This window comes from Heterodontus francisci, chromosome 11 (genome assembly GCF_036365525.1).
Source record: "Heterodontus francisci isolate sHetFra1 chromosome 11, sHetFra1.hap1, whole genome shotgun sequence".
Lineage (NCBI taxonomy): Eukaryota > Metazoa > Chordata > Chondrichthyes > Heterodontiformes > Heterodontidae > Heterodontus > Heterodontus francisci.
The window spans coordinates 42,647,184-42,653,439 of record NC_090381.1 but is presented as its reverse complement, the minus strand read 5'-3'; positions in this window follow the sequence as shown (position 1 = coordinate 42,653,439).

Sequence of the window (6,256 nt, the reverse complement as noted above, 5' to 3'; positions counted from 1 at the left end):
ATCTCCAGCCAAAATCAAATCATCAGATATACCGATATGAATTTCAAGGTCTCAGACAGGAACAAGGCGAGCCTATTGACAATTTTGTAGCAAGATTGAAAAGTGCAGCCAGAAAATGTAAACTTAAGGACGCAGATGAACGGCTGATAGATCAACTCATTTGGGGCTCTGCACATCCTGAAGTACAGAAAGCTCTAATCGGACAGGACAAGCTCACAATATCACAGGCTGTAGACATTGCCAGAGCACATGAAGCCACGAGCAGACAGATGAAGACTCTGACCTCCTAAATGGCTAGCCTTCAGTTAAGCCAAGAGACAGGCAGCAGGGTCAATGCAGTGAAACAACAAACAGAGAGGAGGATGTGCAGGAGCTGTGGACGACCACATGAATTGACAGATAGAAGGAAATGTCCCATATATGGATCAACCTGCAGAGCTTGTGGAAAGACCAATCATTGGGAAAAGATGTGCAGAACAAGGCAAGAAGATAGTAGACGAGTCATCAGAGCCAGAGTAGCAGGGCGAAGGAATAGTGAAAAAACCCAAAACATCCATACCCTGGAAGATGGCGATGGGTTTGAGAACATGATAGACATAGGAACCATAGAACTCCATGAAATGTCTGGATAGAGCTGCCTGTTTCATGACTCCGGCATCTGCATTGCCACCCTTCTGATCAGGGCTGTGCCTTACTTCCATCCTCTGAAGGGGGACTGGTGACAGCTGACCCTGCCTCCCCCGTCCCCTCCTGCTCTAAGCAACGCACGCTTCAGCCTGTGCCACCATCTCTAATAACACGCGATAACCCACTGAGGTGCCAGTATCTGTGCTGGTAAAGGCTATGCAAGAAAGATGTGACAGTGCACACTCCGAGATGTGCTCCTCCTCTGAGTCTTCGGGAATTTGTTGCTTTGTCTGGCCTCCTGCTCCTCTGGAGCTGGTCCTGTGGGAGACATAAAAGCAGATGGTGATGAGGGATCGGGATATAAAATAATGAGATGACAACCCATGCTTTGACAGTTTGTTGCATGGCGAGCATTGTCATGCATTCCCTAAACCTGGAGATGTTGAGATCTTTTATCCTGTCTTTGGCAAAGCCGCTCTTTCTCTGTCACCAGTGTCCCTGTGGCATGGCACTCTGGCCACATCAAGGGCAAGCTGCTCAAAGTGCATCAGCAACATGAGCTGTGGCATCCCACCATCCAGGTGTGCCTCTCGTTCTCCCTGGAATTCAATTACCCCGCTTGGCCAGCGGGGTGAATAAAGATGCAGTTAGGACAATGCCTCTCTCCCCCACCACTCGCAGCTTGTCAGTTTTGCATATGCTGCTATAGTCTGCAATCCAGCCTCCTGTCCAACAGCACTAGGATTCTGACCTATGCTTATGGGTCTTCAAGGCTGTTAAGCATCTATCTCTCCTATGGTCAGTAAAACTCCATGCACCCCCAGGATGCCCCTCCCTTATGTACTCTGGTGCCTGCTGACCAGGAGGCGATCCATTTGGGCCTATCTTTGGACTCACCTTTCCAGACCTGAAAAGGTCACTGAGGCATTTCCTGCATAGCACCCAGTTCCTCCTCACCAGTCCTCTACTGTTGACATCATGAGCCACCTCCAGCCATGCCCTCTTGGTGAGCCTTGCAGGCTTTCTGTTGCCACTGACAGGAAACACAATGTGCAGAATTTTGTGCTGCCTTGGAGGCAGGCATGGAGGTGGGGGTGGCAAACAAAATGGCAGGGGGCACCGTCCCCGATGTTGCCCGGGGCCCTCTGCCATTTTGTCCAGCATGGGGCAGGCCAATTGGCCACTTAAGTGCCTCTTCTCATTTCCAGCTCAATTTTGCTGAAGGCCACCGCCATGCTTGGACACTGCCAGGTAAAGCCTGACGGCCTCCTAATGGGGTCGGTGGGGGGGGGGTCCATCTTTTAGGGGAAATCTATTAATTGGTTATTTGAAAAAGACCATAGCAGAGAAGTATCAGAAAGTATTTAACTCATAAATTTATATAAAGTAATAAAGTAATTAACTAAGTAGAGATGGCTGTGCAGGTGATGTGCTGTAGCTGTATGATGTGGGAGCTGGCTGACTCCATTGTGAACGGCAGGGACCACATCTGCAGCAAGTGTTGGTTGCTGGAAGAACTCCGGCTCAGAGTTGATGATCTGGAATCTGAGCTTCAAACACTGCGGCACATCCGGGAGGGGGATAATTACCTGGACGTTTTGTTTCAGGAGGCAGTCACACCTGGTAGATTAAGTAATTCAAATTCAGTTAGTGCTCAGGGACAACAGGGTGTGATTGCAAGTGAGGCAGGCAGGGGGATCCTGAGTTCAGGAGTGGAGGAGCCTCAGCCTTTGACCTTATCCAACAGGTACGAGATACTTGCTCCCTGTGTGGATGAGGAAAAGGGCTGCGGGGAGGATGAGCCAACTGACCATGGCACCATGGTGCAGAAGGCCATTCAAGAGGGGGGAGCAAAAAGACAAGTGGTAGTTATAGGGGATTCTATAATTAGGGGGATAGATAGTATCCTTTGCAAGCCGGATCGGGAGTCCCGCATGGTGTGTTGCCTGCCCGGTGCCAGGGTGCAGGACATCTCTGACTGGCTTGAAAGGATATTGGAACGGGAGGGGGAGGATCCAGTTGTTGTGGTCCACATTGGGACTAACAACATAGGCAAGGCTAGGATGGAGGACCTGTTTGGGGATTATAAAGCACTAGGAACGAAATTAAGGAACAGGTCCTTGAGGGTCATAATCACCGGATTACTGCCCGAGCCACGTGCAAATTGGCTTAGGGATAAGAATATTAGGGAAGTAAACACGTGACTAAGGGAGTGGTGTGGGAAAGAGGGGTTCCATTTCATGGGGCATTGGCATCAGTTTTGGAACCGGGGGGATCTGTACCGATGGGACGGTCTCCACCTGAACCAATCTGGAACCAGTGTTCTAGCGAAACGGATAAATAGGGTGGTCTCTAGGACTTTAAACTAGTGACTCGGGGGGAAGGGAAAGGGAAAACGACAGGGAGTATGATGGTAAATAAAAAGGTAAGCAGCAGGTTAACATGTGTGCAGGAAGGTTTAAGTTCAAGGCAGACTATGAAAGAAGCAGAAAGGAAGGATAACTCAGGGGTTATTATTAGAGATGTTGGAAATCATGAGGGTAAGAAAGCTAGCATAAAGGCACTTTACCTGAATGCTCGTAGCATTCGTAACAAGGTTGATGAGTTAACGGCACAAATCATCGCGAATGAATATGATTTGGTAGCCTATACGGAGAAATGGCTACAGGTTGGTCACGACTGGGAGTTAAATATCCAGGGGTACCAGACTATTCGGAAGGACAGACAGGAAGGTAAGGGAGGTGGTGTAGCTCTGATATTCAAGGACGACATCAGGGCGGTACTGAGAGATGATATAGGTTCTATGGAGAATGAGGTTGAATCCATATGGGTGGAAATTAGAAACTCTAAGAAGAAAAAGTCATTGATAGGCGTAGTATAAAGGCCACCAAATAATAACATCACATTGGGGCGGGCAATAAACAAAGAAATAACTAATGCCTGTAAAAATGGTACGGCAATTATCATGGGGGATTTTAATCTACATGTAGTTTGGTCGAAACAGCTCAGTCAGGATAGCCTTGAGGAGGAGGTCATTGAGTGTATCCGTGATAGTTTTCTTGAACAGAATGTAATGGAACCGACGAGGGAGCAAGCTATCCTAGATCTAGTCCTGTGTAATGAGACAGGAATAATTAATTACCTCATAGTTAGGGATCCTCTTGGAAGGAGTGATCACAGTATGGTTGAATTTAGAATACAGATGGAGAGTGTGAAGATAAAATCCAATACCAAGGTGCTGCTTTGAACAAGGAGGACTACAATAGAATGAGGGGGGACTTGGCTAAAGTAGACTGGAAACAAAGATTTTATGGTGGGACAGTTGACGAGCAGTGGAGGACTTTCAAAGCAATTTTTCAAAGTGCTCAGCAAAAGTATATTCCAGTGAAAAGGAAGGACTGGAAGAAAAGGGGTAATCTGCCATGGGTGTCTAAGGAAATAAGGGAGGCTATCAAATTGAAAGAGAAGGCATACAAAGTGGCCAAAAACAGCATGAAACTAGAAGATTGGGAAAACTTTAAAGGTCAACAGAAAGCCACAAAAAGAGCTATAAAGAAAAGTAAGATAGAACATGAGAAAAAACTAGCACAGAATATAAAGACAGATAGCAAAAGTTTCTATAAATATATAAAACGAAAAAGAGTGGCTAAAGTAAACGTTGGTCCTTTAGAGGATGAGAAGGGGAATTTAGTTATGGGATATGATGAAATGGCCGAGGCATTGAACAGGTATTTTGTATCGGTCTTCACAGTGGAGGACATTAATAACATGCCAGGAATTGACAAAGAGACGAACGTAGGTGAGGACCTGGAAACAGTCATTATTACGGAAGAGGTAGTGTTGGGCAAGCTAATGGAGCTAAGAATTGATAAGTCTCCTGGCCCTGATGGAATGCATCCCAGGGTACTAAAAGAGATGGCGGGAGAAATAGCAGGTGCACTGGCGGTAATTTTCCAAAATTCGCTGGACTCTGGGGTAGTCCCAGCAGATTGGAAAACAGCAGATGTGACGCCACTGTTTAAAAAGGGAGGTAGACAAAAGATGGGGAATTATAGACCGGTTAGCTTAACCTCTGTAGTGGGGAAGATGCTTGAGTCTATTATCAAGGAAGAAATAGCAGGGCATCTCGATAGAAATTGTCCCGTTGGGCAGACGCAGCATGGGTTCATGAAGGGCAGGTCATGCTTGACAAATCTTTTGGAATTCTATGATGACATTACGAGCAAGGTGGACAATGGGGACCCAGTGGAAGTGGTGTCCCTAGATTTCCAAAAGGCCTTCGACAAAGTGCCGCACAAGAGGCTGCTGCATAAGATAAGGATGCATGGTGTTAGGGGTAAAGTATTAGCATGGATAGAGGATTGGTTGACTAACAGGAAGCAGAGAGTGGAGATAAATGAGTGCTATTCTGGTTGGCGATCAGTCACTAGTAGTGTGCCTCAGGGATCGGTGTTGGGACCGCAATTATTTACAATTTATATAGATGATTTGGAGTTGGGGACCACGTGTAGGGTGTCAAAGTTTGCAGATGACACTAAGATGAGTGGCAGAGCAAAGTGTGCAGATGACTGTGAAACTTTGCAGAGGAACATAGATACATTGAGTGAGTGGGCAAAGGTCTGGCAGATGGAATACAATGTTAATAAATGTGAAGTCATTCATTTCGGTAGGAGTAACAGTAAAAAGGATTATTACTTGAATGGTAAAAAGTTACCGCATGCTGCTATGCAGAGGGACCTGGGTGTCCTTGTGCATGAATCGCAGAAGGTTGGTCTGTAGGTACAGCAAGTAATTAGGAAGGCAAATGGAATTTTGTCCTTCATTGCTAAAGGGATTGAGTTTAAAAGCAGAGAGGTTATGTTGCAGCTGTATAAGGTACGGGTGAGGCCGCACCTGGAGTACTGTGTGCAGTTTTGGTCTCCTTACTTGAGAGAGGATGTACTGGCACTGGAGAGGGTGCAGAGGAGGTTCACTAGGTTGATTCCGGAGTTGAGGGGATTGGCTTATGAGGAGAGACTGAGTAGATTGGGATTATACTCATTGGAATTCAGAAGAATGAGGGGGGATCTTCTAGAAACATATAAAATTATGAAGGGAATAGGTAAGATACAAGTAGAGAGGATGTTTCCACTGGCAGGTGAAGCTAGGACAAGAGGGCATAGCCTCAAGATTAGAGGGAGCAGATTAAGGACTGAATTAAGAAGGAACTTCTTCACCCAGAGGGTTGTTAATCTATGGAATTCCTTGCCCAGTGAAGTAGTTGACGCTTCTTCAGTAAACGTTTTTAAAGCTAAGGTAGATATCTTTTTGAACATAAAGGAATTAAGGGATACGGTGAGAGCGCGGGTAAGTGGATCTGAATCCACAAAAAGATCAGCCATGATCTTACTGAATGGCGGAGCAGGCTCGAGGGGCCGGATGGCCTACTCCTGCTCCTCGTTCTTATGATCTTATGAAATACAGAGCCCCTGGAAGTCTCTCCAAGCAGCAATCACTGCCTCCTTATCTGTAATTATGGAGATACATTTGTAACAATGAGCCGTGATTTTGCAAACTTAGGATTTCTCCTAAAGTGTGCAACAACTGCCACAAGTCACTAGGGGGTGAAATTCCTACTGTACAGCTGAGT